The sequence below is a fragment of the Equus przewalskii genome, chromosome 4 (assembly GCF_037783145.1).
Source record: "Equus przewalskii isolate Varuska chromosome 4, EquPr2, whole genome shotgun sequence".
NCBI classification, from domain to species: Eukaryota; Metazoa; Chordata; class Mammalia; order Perissodactyla; family Equidae; genus Equus; species Equus przewalskii.
Genome location: NC_091834.1, coordinates 73,726,418 through 73,743,256, shown reverse-complemented (window position 1 = coordinate 73,743,256; position 16,839 = coordinate 73,726,418). Strand labels below are relative to the sequence as shown.

Sequence of the window (16,839 nt, the reverse complement as noted above, 5' to 3'; positions counted from 1 at the left end):
TCTTTCCCCTCAGAATAAATTTCATCATAGTTAGGAGTATTTTGGTCAAAATATTGAAAGCATTTAAAAATATTTTCAAGTTAGAAAAACCTGGTAAATTATAGCAGGTACAATTTCAGAAAAGCAGTCACATTTAAACATGGTCAGAATATTGCAAGTTGGTAAGTATATTGCAATGTTTGATTTGGCAGCTGAGAAGCAAAGCTTTAACTGAGGGTAGGATTTTCATCTTTTCAAGCCAAATACGGTCAGTTTTTAACTCTTGACAAAGTCCATCCATATATAGGTCTCTGTTTATAGTGTGACTTGGATTTATCACTCACACGACTCAGTCCTCCATGTGGCAGCATGGAGTTTTCCTGCCTTTGATCCTTTCTTGTGGTTTGACACTTACCCTGCTCCCTCTGGGGTCCAGGCTAGTGAAAAACTAAGCTGATAAGAGGGGATCTTTGTTAAAATGGAGAAAACAGACAGGGAATCTGTGCAGTTAGGATCCTGGAAGGAAATGGGTGGGATCGTTCAGGAGAGTGTCGTGAGAGACCGTTTCCAAGGGTGTGAGATGGGTAAGGGGAACCACCAACAATGGTGGAGGTCATTACCAAACACAGGCCAGAAGGGCAGGGAGAACGCTGGTGACCAGCACCCGGAAGCCGCTGACAGTGTGGGCTTTGGAAGACGAACACAGCAATTGGTGAGTTTTGAGGGACTAAAACTCAAATTCGTTCTCTTCTCATCCTTTGATCTTCTCCAGGTGCCTCCAACTGACCAAACTAGCTAGAAAACAGAGGGCAGGGGAGCCCTATAGACAGTCCATAAGGCCAACTCTCTGGGACAGAGAGCAGGGTGGGGAAGGATGGGGAGTATATTCGATGAGCTCTTGGAGAATATCTAGCATGATGAGAGTAATAATACACTAGAGCTGTAAGAGATTGGCATTGTAAGAGAAACTTGTGTCTTATAGCTGAATTGCTCCCAGGTTTCTAAAGGAATTGAGGGGTGCTAGGAAATGCATGTTTATGTACCCCCCCAAATTTGTATGTTGAAGCCCTAACCTATAGTGTGATGGAATTAGGAGATGGGGCCTCTGGGAGGTAATTGGGTTTAGATGAGGGCATGAGGGTGGAGCCCCCAGGATGAGATTAGTGCCCTTATAAGCAGAGGCAGAGACACCAGAGTTTCTTCTCTCTGTCATGTGAGGATACAGTGGGAAGGCAGACATTTGTAAGCCAGGAAGAGGGCCCTCACCACGAATCTGACTATCTGGAACCCTAGTCTGGGACTTCCCAGCTACCAGAACTGTGAGCAATAAACGTCTGTTGTCTAAGCTGCTCAGTCTATGGTGTTTTTTTATGGGAGCCCAAGCCGATTCAGATAACGGGTTTGAAGCTCTTAAAGTTACTTTCCTCTACACAACATATACACATTCCTTGTCTGAAAGCCAAGACTCTGGGGAAGTCACAGGGGCAATAAGAACTTTCCAGGCAGACATAGTATGAACTGATAAGGGGATTGATAGAAAAAGATGTGAACTGTTTTGTTTTATTCTCTTGGGACTCTGACTTATCACTCAGTAGTAATATTTTCTTTCTCATAATGGATTCTTTCTCTCCATCTTTCCAAAAATTAGAAGCATAGCTAAGAAATTATATATGTATGTGTATATATATATGCATTTCTAGTGATTATCAACTTTATTAACTTTTAAATTAAAAATAGGTTTTAGGGGCCAGGACTGTGGCTGAGTAGTTAAGTTTGTACGTTCCGCTTTGGTGGCCCAGGGTTTCACTGGTTCTGATCCTGAGCACGGCCCTAGCACCACTCATCAAGCCATGCTGAGGTGGCGTCCCACATAGTAGAACTAGAAGGACCTACAACTAGAATATACAACTATGTCCTAAGGGGGCAAAAAAACAAAAGAGGAAGATTGGCAACAGACGTTAGCTCAGGGCCAATTTTAAAAAAGAGTTCTTTCCTCATTAAAAAAGAGGTTTTATTTCTAAGTGTTTAGAAATAGTTTCTATATCTATATTACTTCAAAGTCTTAAGCCATAGTGTCAAAACTATATAGTTTAAAACTATATTTAACTTGTTTCATTCATAACTTGTGTAATTCTATTAAACTTTAACACTATTTATGCTAGCATATATACATTTTAAAATAGATAATTTTAAAAGAAATAAAGAAATATGATTTCAGTATAACATTGAAATAGGGTCAGTGATAAAATGATGAATTTATTTGTTCTTGAATAATATATGTTCCTTTCTAACTTTTTTTAAAGAAAAAATGATTTAATAGAAGTGAAAGAAACAGTATTAAGAAGGCTCTCCACTTACGGATGTTGGAATAATCTCTCTGTAGAAGGAAAGAGAGACAAAGGGTTCATTTGTGAGGATGTATCTTCTAACCTTCTTGTCTAGTGGGAAGATGTAAATAATGGTGGCACTGAGGTGACATATTGTTGAGAAGCAGGAGTATCAACTGTTTGGACAGTTGGTGGAAGAGTTATTTTGTTAAAAGCAGAGTATCGGTTGAGATTTTCATTTACGAGAAGCAAGTATACTTACTGAGGGAAATACCATTCTGGTCCTATTTCAAACTAATAGGAAAGAACAGGCTCATAACCTGGAAGTAGTGTGGACCTTAACTGCACATCTTGGAATCATAAAAGCAAAGAGATTTTTTACTTGGGAAGCAGATTACAGGAAGGAGAAGATGAGTATGACCAACTGACTAGAAACAGATAGACACGATGAAATATCGCAACTGGAGTGGAAAAGAGTAGAACCCTAAATAAATCAATGTGTATTGCATGTTGAGTTATGATACTAAGCAAGCATGTCTGCATTAAATGGAACAAAAGAGACATAATTAAAGAGAAATGAAACAAGGGTTAGGTTAGAGACTAAAACAAAATGAAGCTTGAGGAAATGGGTAAGGACAAAATAAAAAAGTAGTGAAGCGCAGTGAGGGGAGGTGGCATGAAGCTGAATTTGGTGCAAGATGATCAACAAAATGAAATCATCTGCCTTCTAGGAATGTAGGCTGGTTAACCGATGCTAGAGAGAAGGCTAAACAGCCAGGATTCTGTTTTACTTCTGTCCTATTTGTTAAAAAGAAATACAAAAAAATAGCTAATAAGCTGTTGAAACCCTTAATAAATGAAGACAAAGTGTGATGGTGAAAGCAGGAGTTTACAAAATTATTATTTTCTTTTGAGTTATAATTACATGTGGTAAAATGCACAGATCTGAAGTGTGGAGCTTGATGGATCCTGACAAATGTGTACACCTGGGGCACCCCAATCAAGATTAAGAACATTGCTGTTATTCTAGAATGTTCCCTTGTGCCCCTTTCCAGTCAATTTCCATCCACTCTCCCCTGCTGAGGAAATGACAGTTCCCATTCCTATCACCATAGATTAGTTTGGCTGATTCTTGAACTTTATCTAAATAGAATCCTATCAGCATATACACTTCCTGTATGGCTTCTTTTGCTTACCATCATGTTTTGGAGAGTTACCCATGCTGTTACAAGGAGAGCCGTGTTTGAGTCCCAGCTCAAATACTCTGGTTATGTGAGTGCCACACAGAATTCAAGCTCCATAAGGGCAGGGATTTTTATCTATTTTGTTCAGTCTCCCATCTTCAGTGCCTGGAATAGAACCTGACACATAGTAAGTACTCAATTTGTCAACTATGAAATTAAAATGAAACTAATAATCTCCTATATTCTTGTTCAAAGGAATTTGTGAGGCATAAGCGAGGAAAAGTACCTTAAACTGCTTTGCAAACTCTATAGTACTTTCTAAAGGTTATCTTTTCTAACAAACAGGCCGTGGATTCCTTGAAGACAGCAACCATTCCTTATTGAACTTTGAATTTTTCACATCTAGTACAATGCTGGATTTACAGTGTGAAGTCAGTTAACGCTCTTTGAATAACTTTTGTTTTTTTCTGAGAACCTCAAGTTAGTCTGTGCAGCTTTGGGGGCAATAGAATTAATGGAATTAATGTTCATTGAGTGTCCATGAGACACTTTTTTTTTTACTTTTTATTAAGATTATGATAGTTTACAGCCTTGTGAAACTTCAGTTGTACGTTATTGTCAGTCATGTTGTAGGTGCACCACTCCACCCTTTGTGTCCACCCCCCACTTCCCCCCTTTCCCCTGGTAATGACTAATCTGTTCTCTTTGTCTACATGTTTAACTTCCACATATGAGTGGAGTCATACAGAGATCGTCTTTCTCTATCTGGCTTATTTCGCTTAACATAATACCCTCAAGGTCCATCCATGTTGTTGTGAATGGGACGATTTAATCCTTTTTTATGGCTGAGTAATATTCCATTGTATATATATATATATACCATGTATTCTTTATCCAATCATCAGTTGATGGGTACTTAGGTTGCTTCCACATCTTGGCAATTGTAAATGATGCTGCAATGAACATGGGAGTGCATGGGATCTTTGGAATTTCTGATTTCAAGTTCACTGGATAGATACCCAGTAATGGGGTGGCTGGGTCATATGGTATTTCTATTTTTAATTTTTTGAGAAATCTCCATACTGTTTTCCATAGTGGCTGCACAGTTTGCATTCCCACCAACAGTGTATGAGGGTTCCTTTTTCTCCACAACCTCTCCAACATTTGTCACTTTTTGTTTTGGTTATTTTTGCTATTCTAACGGGTGTAAGGTGATATCTTATTGTAGTTTTGATTTTCACTTCCCTGATGATCAGTGATGATGAGCATCTTTTCATGTGCCTATTGGCCATCCATATATCTTCTTTGGAGAAATGTCTGTTCGTGTCCCCTGCCCATTTTTTGATCCAGTTGTTTGATCTTTTTGTTGTTGAGTTGTGTGAGTTCTTTATGTAATATGGAGGTTAACCCTTTCTCGGATATATGACTTGCAAATATTTTTTCCCAATTGGTGGATTATTTTTTTGTTTCAATCCTGTTTTCCCTTGCCTTGAAGAAGCTCTTTGGTCTGATGAAATCCCATTTGTTTATTCTTTCTATTGTTTCCCTTGTCTGAGAAGACATGGTGTCCAAAAAGATCCTTTGGATACTGATGTCAAAGAGTGTACTGCCTATATTTTCTCATGAGACATTTTTTAATGTTAATGTTAAGGTACCTCATGTGAGCAAATTGCTTGTGTCATAACTGCTTGGAAATAAGAAACTGAGAGTTCATACTGGGCTAAGGCTGGGCCCACTGGACTGAGAGAGATAGGCTGGCTATGGAGATGGAGGTGCACGAGATTGAGTCTTCTAGAAACAGAGGCCAAAATGGGATTATATACTAGATGTGCAAGAGATTTATTGGGGGAAGATCTGTAAGAGTAAAAGGAAAGGAAGACTGAGGGAGGCAGTGTGGGGAGAATTGTCAGATCACAGAGCAATGTGAAGGAAAGAGGAAAGGCAGAAGAGTTAGTAGGAAGTCTCAGCCTGCAGTAGAGTTATAAGAAAGTTTGGGCTGGCCTCAGCATCCCCACACTCAGTCATCGGCTGGGGCAACCGGTGGGAAGTGTGGTCTCAGCAGGAGCAGGTGGTGGATTCAGAGAACAGCAGCTGGGACTGTCTGTCAATTATGCGCTCCATAGCAGAAGATCCGAGTGGCGCATTTTCATGGCCGCAGCGGGCTTTTGGTGTGGATGGGATGAGAGGCAGTATTCCAAATTACGTTGTCAGTGGGATGAGGCAAACTCGGTTTAATCTAGCCAGGTGATCCTGAGAGGTGAGTAGAGAAACAGTGAAGTAAAGAAGAATGAAATCTGGTAAGGAGCCACTTTTTGGGACAGAAATAAGTGAAATACAGAGTGACTGGAAGAGACTCATGTATGTTTTATGCTGAGTGAAGTTAATCGAATAATGAGATGCAGAGTCTGTTAAACTACATAGAATTTGAACCTTTAGATTCTTTTCAATGTTGCAAAATGATTGTGCATTTAAAAATGGTTGATGGAATGTGCTATATTAGAATCTGAAGAAAGGGCATCAAAGAGAATTAAAAAGGGGAAAGATCACAAATCCATCCCCAATATTATGAGAAAAGAGTTAAGTGGAAGCTTGGTGAAGAAAGTCCCGAAAAGTTAAGTGAACTCCTTTCTTTCTTTTTCTCTCTTTCTTTCTTCCTTCCTCCCTCCCTCCCTCCCTCCCTTCCTTCCTTCTTTCCTTTTTTCTTTCCTACTAGCATTCACTGGTACTTAGTTACATTTTCGGAAAATGAGTACTATATATCTTTTATATTTTGTTGACATATAAGCTTATCCTTCCCTCCCCAAAAAGGATATTTTTAGGCTATTTGCAAACGCAAGTTTGATCATGTACCTTTGATTGTGACATTTATATACTTTAGGTTGTGATAAGTGATTTTGTAAGGGCAATTCATCAAATCGTGCCGTGGGACAGGAGATTTCCTGGTTGTGTTTATCCTCCCAGTTCTTCAGCCATCTTAGGGTAATTGTGTGATGACCTTTCTTCTTATAACTGATCTTATCAATTAAGTTATTTTGTTGTTTAGTGTAAATGTACTACGCTTATTCACATTTAGGAGAAAATGTATTATAAATTTCCATTTTCTTGATTTACTTAAATCTGTGGATGAATTTTTTTTGGCAGTTAGTGTTTACCAAATCATGGTCAACATTAATAGGAGAAGATTTTTTAAAAAGATTTTTATGAATTGTAAATTTTTTTCTAAGCAGTATAAATGCTTTGCAAAATAGATGTTAGATGTTTTTCTTTGTATTTTACATGGCTTACTTGGTAGATTTTGGTATTTAGTTTTTGGCATTGTAGGATTTATTGTATGGTTCCCCAAAAGTTATTTTCTTTGATGTATTTTCCACATTTTTTTCTTCTAACTTGTGCATTCTGTAACCCATTATAATCACTTGTATTAAAATGACATCTTATTGAGCATCTAAGTTGCTTACTCTAAGTGTCTTAAAAAGGTAATTGTTTTAGGATATTTTAGGGTCCTTGGAACTTTGACAATGTTAAAGGAATTTAGAAGAGAAAATATATATATCATGAAATGTGAAATATGTTGGCACCATTTTGATGGCCTCTGAAATTTCAATGGGTAATTAATGCCCTATAAAAGGGTCTTTTTTTCATGTCTGGATTGGGATCCAGGTATTTTTGGAATATAAAACATCCATAGCTCTCCTCCCACCCCTTAGTCAACACCCCCCCCCCCCGGCCCCCCTGCAATGTGTCTATGATCTGTTGATGTGTCTGGAGCTTCTGCTTTCCCCCAAGCACTGAGTTTGGTTGAAGGAAGGGGTCATAGGAAATGGAGCAAGCAAGAGGATGGAAGGGATGGCATGGCATGTGTTCCCAGCCTGGCTCTTTGGATTAGAACTGGGCCCTTGGGATTAGAAGGGAAGAGCTGGAAGTTGGAGGAACTGTTTTCTTGAAAGACTTTGTAAAATTCTGGATATATTGGAGCTAATTTGGGACCTATTCTCATTGACTCTTTCTGGAGTCCAGTCCTTCTCTGGCATCCCAAAGTTTAATGGCTTTGAGAACTTAAGGATTCGGAACACAGCACAGATTTTAGGTTCTGGGCAACATCAGTGGGGGCAGTAAGGTTCAGTGAAATGGGCAGAGAGAAGATGTTGGATGCCACTAGGTGACTGTAGCTAATCAAGATTGGTCAAGTTAAAATATTGGTGGCATTCATTTGAGAGTATTAGAAATATCAGAGAACACCTTGAATAGGTTGGCATTCTTAATGAAGCCATCAATTTGAGTATACATATATGTATAGATACACACTGGTGAAACAAAATGATAATTCGTTTGTACTGTAACAGTAAGTTTATGTGTTTGTGTGTGTACAACCTAAAAACTATGAATTTCTTTGGAATGATAAATTTATTGTAAAATGACTTTTAAATTAATTATAGATGGTTATTATTGTTGTCTGAGATGTCTGGAACTTTCAAGCTGAGTGTTTAGTCAGAGGTGACTGTCCACAACCAGTTATAACATGACAATGAATGTCTTTGTTGAAACATTCAAGTTGTAATTACAACACATTGCTTCAGGTAGCAATTTCTGAAAGGAGTTGCCATATAAACTTCACCTAGACTGAATCTATACTTACTATATAGTTCCACCTAGGAATAAATCCTGTACCTGGACCATGTTAAAAAACAAAGTGCCAAAGATCAGCTCTAACCTCCGATAGCAAGCAGTTAGAAAACCAAACAAATTAATGAAAGAACTGTTTCTGGAGGTTGAAGAATAAGAAGGACCATGATACTTGTAAGAAAAGGAGCAAGTATGAACCCTTTGATCTTCTTGGCTTTCTGCCTAGAACTTCCAACTGTGGGCACAGAGAGGGAAACTCAGACAGATCCTGGAGCCTTGCTGACTTAAGAAGATGAAGATCAGAGTCTGGGGAGGCTGAGGCAGCTGGAAGTTACAGGACAGTGTATTGGAAAGGCGGGCACTCTATAAGTAAGGAACTTCATAAATCTGCATGGGGTCTCTTCTAGTCTTTGTTGAGTACCAGGCTGTCCAAATGGAGAATAAATCTCCACAAAGATGGACAAAGAATGACCATGGAGCTGTGAATGGGAATATTCCCAGAGCTCACAAAGGGCAGGAAGACATCTGTGCTCTGAACATCTAGAATGGAGAGTCCTGGATGATCATCTGGGAGATTTGATGGAGACCCAGGAGGCTTGCTTTAGAAGGAGGAGTGAACTAACACTGGATGGAGTGAAGGTTAAAATAAAACAGATCCAACCGAACAAAATGTGTAAATAGGCCTCAAAGTGATGAAACTGATCTGCAAGTTATTTAGCTCTTTAAAGGAAGAAAACAATGTCCAATCCAATACCCAGCATCAAATAAAACATTAATGAACAAGCAAGAAGGAAAATGGGGCCCTCAAACAGGAAACAAATTAGTCAATAGAAAAAGCACAGAAATGACAGTGTTGTTAGAATTGGTACACAAAGACGTTAAAAACACGAACATAGTAAGAAGAGAAATGTAAACTATTAAAAAGAACCAAATAGAATTTATAGGAATAAAAAATACAGTGTATGAAAATAAAGACAGGATGGCTTCAAATTTTCCAAATTTGATGTAAATTATAAACCCAAAGTTTCCAAAAGCACAATGGACCCAAAGCGAGGTGCACACATACACACTAACACAAATACATCAAGGTACAACATAATCAAATTTCTGAAAATAATTGAAAAAATATTTTAAAAGCCCCTGTAGTAAAAAGATGTATGTAGAGAAACAAAGATAAATTATAACAGGTTTCTCACCTATTGTTATACAAGTCAGGGGACAGTGGAATGCCATGTTTGATGTGTTGAAAGAAAAAAAAGCCTACCAATCTAAAAGCCTGTAAACAACAGCATTGACCCCCAGAATAAAGCCAAATAAAGACATTTTTCATTAAAAAAATGGAAAAACTCTGTTTTCAGTAGGCCTGAACCACAAGAAAAGAACTAAAGTTCCAGTTGTTCCACATGCGTGCCAACACTTGGCATTCTGAGTCTTCTTAATTTTAGCCATTCTAGTGGATAAGCAGTGGTATCTCATTGTGGTTTTAATTTGCATTTTCCTGATGACTAACACTTTTGAACGTCTTTTTATGTCCTTATTAACAATTCATAAACTTTTTTTTTGTGAAATGTCTGCTCTAGACCTGTCATTGTTTTAGTGTTTTTTTGGTCTTCTAATTATTAAAATTTTAAAGTTCTTTATAAAATCTTAACATGAGTCTCTTGTCAGATATATGTATTGTGAAATTTTCTCCTGGTCTTTAGCTTGTCATTTTATTTTCTTATTGACGCCTTTCAGAGAGCAGAAGCTTTAAATTTTATCCAATTTATCAACTTTTTTTATGGTTCATGTCTTTCGTATCCTTCCTAAGAAATCTTTGTCTACTCCAAATATATTCTGAATATATTCTCATATATCTTCCCCTAGAAGTTTTATTGCTTTTATGTTTAAGTCTATGATCCATTTTAAGTTAATTGTTATTTATGGTGTGAAATAAGCATCAAGGTTTATATTTGATATTTTCCGTGTGCATACGCAATTGTTTTAGGAAAATTTGCTTAAAAGAAGTTCTTCCCATTGAATTATCTTGGTGAATTTATTAAAAAATAATTGCCCACCTATGTGTGGTCTCTTTCTGGACACTCTTCTGTTCTGTTGATGCATAGCATATCCTCACACGTCACTGTCCTGAGTAATGTGGCTTTCAGTCTTGAAAAGGGTTTATATAAATACTTAGGCTTTGTTCTTTTTCAAAACTGTTTTGGCTACTCTATGTTCTTTGTATATATATATGTACAAATATATGTATGTTAGAGTCTGACATATGTGTGTGAGAATCAGCTTGTCAATTTCTGTAATCCGAACCTGTGAACTCCCGGCCGCTGAAGCGGAGCACTTGAACTTAACCACTACACCACTGGGCCGGCCCCTAAACGTGGAAATTCTTTAAATTTAATTTTGTGATTATATTTTTTGAGTATATAGAAATACAATTTATTTTTGTTAATTGACCTTGAATTCTGAGTGTTTGATAAATTTACCATTACTTCCAGTAGTTGTTTTGTTGATTTCTTAGGATTTCTTATGTACTCACGCATGACATCTGTAAATAGCAACAGGTCTAGTCCTTTCTTTACAACTTGCACATCTTTTATTTGTTTTTCTTGTCATATACTGCTTCTGGTACTACGTTAATCGGAGTGGTGCGAGTGGACATGTTTGCCTTGTTCTTGATCTCACACAGTAGTGTTCAGTACCTCACTATTAACTATAATGTCAGCTGTGGGTTTCCCTCAGATGCCCTTTATTGAACTAAGTTTTCTTCCGTTCCTAGTTTGCCGAGAGTGTCTTTTTAAATCATGAATGATGTTTAACTTTTTAAAATGTTTTTTCTTCATCTATTCAAATAATCATATGATATTTTTCTTTATTCTGTTAGTGTGGTTAATTGATCTTTGAATTTTGACTCAATCTTGCATTCCTGGGATAAATACCACTTGACCTTAATTTAATATCTTTATTATATTTTGCTGCATCTGATTGGCTCAGACTTGTTGAGAATTCTTGCTTCTCTGTTCATGAGGGATGTTCTTCCAGTAATTTTGAGATTGAGATTTCACTCTTTGTTTATTGTGGCATCTTCTATCTTATTTCCCCTACTCCAAAATCTCTATCAGATTTTTCGACTTTCTGTCCAGTTTATAGCGTCTACTGCAGATTCTATGCTTTCCCTGCCTAGTGATTAATGCTGGCATGTTGCTTCCTTATTGATTTTCTTTCCTTATTACCAGTTGCAGAAAATCTACAATCTCTATCAATGTCTTTGCTCAGAGTATACATTGAGAACTAAGGTCTTCATTTTACATATCTCATCCTGTTTCCTGTACCCTTGAATTAGGATTTCTTTAAACGTATTATACATAATAAGTTTCATATCTGATATGAGATGTTTTCAGTTGGATCATTACACAAATAACTTAAATATTTCCCTCCTGTTCCTCAGACCTAATTATCTCCTCCAGTATTTTCTATCTGTTACTGGCAACTCCATACATTTTATTACCCAAATGGGAAGAATGTAGTTCTCCTTCTCTATCATTATCTATTTTCCATTCACAACCAAATCTTGCCAGTTCTATATCTTAAAAATCCCTCAAATCGGGGCCAGCCCAGTGGCACAGTGGTTAAATGTGCACCATTTTGGATCCCAGATGTGGACACGGCACTGCTTGGCAAGCCATGCTGTGGTAGGCATCCCACATATAAACTAGAGGAAGATGGGCACAGATGTTAGCTCAGGGCCAGTCTTCGTCAGCAAAAAAAGAGGAAGATTGGTGGCAGATGTTAGCTCAGGGCTAATCTTCCTCAAAAAAAAAAAAAATCCCTCAAATCTACCTCCTCTTCCGCATCTGCTCTGTCATTGCCTTCAGATGCTTACCATTTCTTTCCTGGATGACTGAAACCATCCCCTAACTGGCTTCTTGTGCCACTGCCACCTTGTCCTTCACACTGCCAGTAGTTTGACCTTTCAGAAAAGCAAATTTGCTTTTCTGCTTAACATTATTTAATGTCCCTCTTTTTTGCCTTTAGAATAAAACATGAACTCTTTAGTACAATTCATAAATTCTTCAAGATCTGTTCCCTACTAAAGACATTCCAGAATGGGTTTGAGCTGAAAATGAATTCCACGTAACTTAGCAAAGTGAAAGAATGTAACAACTTCTGTCAAAAATCCTAGTCAACTTTGCCTAACTGCAGCACAACTAACAGTTTCACACTTAGTTTAGCACAACTAAGATGGTGGGAACCATCTTGTTCCCAGTGTTGTGAGGGCCAGTAATTATATACGCAAAGATTCTTTTTGTCATGATATTCACATATTTGACTCTAAGTCCATTTTAGTTTGAGTGAAGCAAAAAGTCCCAGACCCCTTTGGAAAACTCATCTTTTAAAAAAAATTTTCATATGGAAAATTAGACTGCATTGATGAAATACCAATGGTTGAAATTAAAAAATTATTTTAACTCAAATGTGTCTTCATTCTTAATTCCTTACCCTGGTTCTGAAGTCAGAAATAATCCATTCTTCTTTTGTGCTCTGAAAGCCCCTTCAAGCTCACCCTGCCTTGATTTGCATTTAGTTTTTTCTATATCTGTTTCCACAAAAGATTGAAGTTTTGAGAAAAGGACATAATAATCTCTTGCACAGAGTATGGCTCAAAGATGTAACTTAATAAATATGAATCAAGTTCATGCCCAAAATAAAAGTATAAGAGTATGGACACAGAGCTATTGCAAACAAAAACATTCTAGAAAACCAACTTTGGAACCTCTGGAAGTTTATTCTGTGTCTCTCTGCTGCCCAAATCCAGAGTCTCATGGATCAAATATATGTCATTGTTAGAAATGCAAATGTAAGAATATAAAAAATGGCTTCTTAAACGTGTATCAGACTTTGCCACTTGTTTATATTTAAGTAATTTTCACTGAGGTTTTACGGGATAGTGCTCATGTCTTGCCAACAAAGCCAATACATCTTTTGGTTTTTCTATTCCTTTAGACTTCAGGTATTTGATTTTGGCATGCTGTTATTTTTTGTTGTTTGCTATTATTGGCTTAATTTCGATGAGAGAAAATATTTTTTTCCAAGAACTGTATGAAGTAAATTAAATTGAGTTTTTTTCATATGGGTGGAGAAAAATTTTAATGAGCAATTTGAAATATATTTTGCATGTGGCCAACATATTTAAAATCTTCAGTTGCTTTTTACTTTCATTGTGGATATAAGAAAAGCATCATAAACGCAGAATCTTAACAGATGCAGGATCTTCCCATGTGGTTTATGAGCACAGATCACTATTGACCAACACCAACTTGTTTATTATTTCCACCCCTTGAGGAAACTTTGATGAACAGAAAGTTACATCATGAGCCAATTGTAGCTTTACCCCAAATAAGCAATTTGTATAATGGTACAAAAAAATAAAAACACAGATTTGTTTAAAGTATATCGCTACACTAGATTTGTCTTGAAACCCTTTTCTATCTACTTCAAAATCCTCTTTGATAAATTCAGTAGTTAAAGACAGTAAAATGGAACCCCTAGCACATGTCATTCTGGCATGTAATCCAGAGTATAAGCAAGCACGTTGGGTAGGTTAATGCCCAAGGTCAGGATGAAACTACAAGATTTAAACTACCTAGTAAATTTAGAGAACATAGACATCTACCTCTGTGATATTTAGGAAATTGTGCTTTTATATCTTTTTTTTTGGATAGACATTAACTGAATGGTTTTGGGCAATTCTCTACATTGTCACATTGTCTCTGAGTCTGTATTCTTACCTGTGAAAGGTAAAAATATGTCTGCCTCACCCACCTTAGTCAATCCAGTAAATATTTATTTAGCTCCTATTATGGGACATACACTGTTCCGGGAATTGATGTTACATAACAGAAGAGACACAAATGAGTAAGGAGACACACAATAAACAAATAAATAAATAAGCCATATGGCAAGTTAGAAGATGGGAAGTGATGTGGAAAAAATAGAGCACAGTAGAAAGGCAGAAAATTCCTGGTGTGAGGGATGGACTCATTGCAATTTAAAATAGAGTTGTGAGGGTAGGCTCCATTGAGAAGGTGGCATCCAAGAAAAGACTCAAAAGTTATTGGGGAGTCAGCCACCAGGGAACATTCCAGGCTGAGGGATTCTCTAGGGAAAATGTCCTAAGGCATGTTTGGTGAGTTGACAGAACAGCAAGGAGGCCAGTGTGGCTAGAATGGAGTGAGAGGGAAAACAATAGAAATCAGAGAGATAAGGAAGACCGGGTACAGGTTGATCACGCAAAGGCTTGTAGGCCATGGTAAGGATTTTGCTCTGATTCTATGGGGAGATAAGAAGACTTGGGAGGGCTTGATGAGAAGTGATGTGATTTGAATTGGGCTTTGTTTTTTAATTTTTAATTTAATTTTATGTTTTTGAGGAAGATTAGCACTGAGCTAACATCTGCTGCCAATCCTCCTCTTTTTGCTGAGGAAGACCAGCCCTGAGCTAACATCCTTGCCCATCTTCCTCCACTTTATATGTGGGATGCCTACCACAGCATGGCTTGCCAAGTGGTGCCATGTCCGCATCCGGGATCTGAACTGGCGAACACCGGGCCGCTGAAGCGGAATGTGCAAACTTAACTGCTGTGCCACTGGGCCGGCCCCGTTGATTTGGGTTTTAAAAGGACTGTTCTGATTACTGTCTTGAGAGTATATGACAGAGGACAAGAGGGGAAGAAAGGAGACCGTTAGGAGGCAATTGGAGTGATCTGAGAGAAATGATGTTGGCCAAGAGAGCAGCATCAACCTAGGGTGCTAGGACTGGAGGTGGGGTGAAGTGCTTGAATGTAGATATGTTTTGAAGGCAGAGCCAACAGCATCTCCTGATAGATTGGATGTAAGATATGAGAGGAAGTGAAGAGTCAAGTTGGCTCAAATAATTTGGCCAGAGAAACTGGAATGATGGATCTGATATCAACACAGGTAGGGAACCTGCAGGTGGAGTAAGTTTTAAGAAGGAACATAAAAACTTCAGTTTTGGTTATGTTAAGATTGAGATGTCTGTTTGATATCTAATTTAGGATAACAAATATGCTACAGTTAAAATTAAGTCCCAAAATGTCAGTGGCTTAACACATCAAAGAATTACTTCTCACTTGTTGTAGAGATGAAATGTCGGTAGTGAGGGATCTGCTTCACAGACACACTCAGGTACTAAAGGTGATGGAAGCACTGCCATATTGTAACTACATTGGAAACATATGGCTTCCAGGGTCATGAAACATGAAAAGAGGAAAATTAGAGAGTCATGTGTTGGCTCTTAATACAGTTTATTAGACCAGTGACACCAGTCACTTCTTCTCACAGCCCATTGACTAAAGCTAGTCACATGGTACCACCTAAGTGCAAGGGGGTGGCAAATATGGACTTTCATATGTGAGCAGGCATTCAGTCAAGAAGTCTATACTTGTGATACGAACTTGAGAGTGGTTGCCCATATGGACAGTATTTATATCCAGGAGACTGTGAAATTACTGGGGATTGAACAGTGTTAGAAGAGAGCAGAGGAAGAAGGATTGAGCCCTGAGGTGCCCCAATGTTGATAGATCTGCGGGAGGAAGAAAGAACAGCAGAGGGAACTGACAAGGATTATCTAGTAAGGCAGGAAGAAAGCCAAGAGACTGGGGTGCTCTGGAATTCAAGGGGAGAAAGGTTATGAGGGCGAACAGAGAGTGATGGATTACGACAAATGCTACTGATATTTCAGTACGATGAGAACTGAGAATTGACCTTTGCCTTGGCAAGGTGGAGCTCACTGGTGTACTCCATGTTTTGGAGGTTTGATGAAAACCTGACCGAAGTGGATTTAAGGGAGAACTGGAAGAGGGTAATTGGAAATAATAGGTTTAGGCAACTCTTTTGAGAAAATACAAAGGGTGAGAGAAATGGAGTGTCAGTTAAAGAAGGAAGAGGGATCAAAAACAAGGTTTTTTAAAATGGGAAAAGTAGTAGCACAAGTGTGTGCTAATGGATAGAGAGGGAAAAATTGATGATGCGGGAGAGAGGGGCAAATGTTGCTGAAGTGTTACTCATGAGCAAGGGAGAGTAGATTGTCTACTGCACAAGTGGAAGAATTGATTGGCTTTAGCTAGGGGCATGGACAACTCATCTTTAGTGACAAGCAGCAAGGCAGAATTGAAGAGTGAACTGTGATGGGAGGCTGTAAATTTGGTGAAGCTTGTGTGCAGGTGTCTACGGAAGTTATGCCTTGGATTTGGCATGAACACCAAATGAAATGAGGTCAGACGTGACAGACAAATATGTTATATTAATTTTCTATTGGCTTTTATTGGCTTAGCATTAGTAAAAACTGAAGCTTTCCATAAGAACCAACAAGAATACAGGAGGGCGGACTTATCTGGAAGAAGACATAGCCTGTCTAGAAGCTCTTGGCAGTATGAGTATGCAAGCTTTCTGGACCATCACCTTTGCAGAGATGATGCTCACCAGAGGAACACGAGGAGAGGGAGGATTATCTTAAACCATTCTTATGGAAAGATGAATCAAGAATTGAATGGGCATAGACCTGTACTTCCATTGCTAGAACGTCCACACAGCTGTGTTAGCTCATAAATTAATCTACAGCTAATAGTTACAGTAATTTGTTCATCCAGTCTCATGGGCCTCGTTTGTTTGTGTCACACACAAGCCAGTGGCAGCCACTTACACAGGTCATTG

At 38.1% G+C, this 16,839-nt stretch overlaps 1 long non-coding RNA gene across 1 annotated transcript in view; it reads left to right on the top strand.

Moving 5' to 3' along the window:
• The first annotated feature begins 330 nt into the window (after nt 1–330).
• Nucleotides 331–16,839, top strand: part of LOC139082891 (uncharacterized) — a 41,389-nt gene continuing 24,880 nt past the window's right edge. Inside the window, exon 1 of the long non-coding RNA XR_011539235.1 lies at nt 331–691. This is a non-coding gene — a long non-coding RNA (uncharacterized lncRNA). The remainder of the gene's footprint in view (nt 692–16,839) is intronic.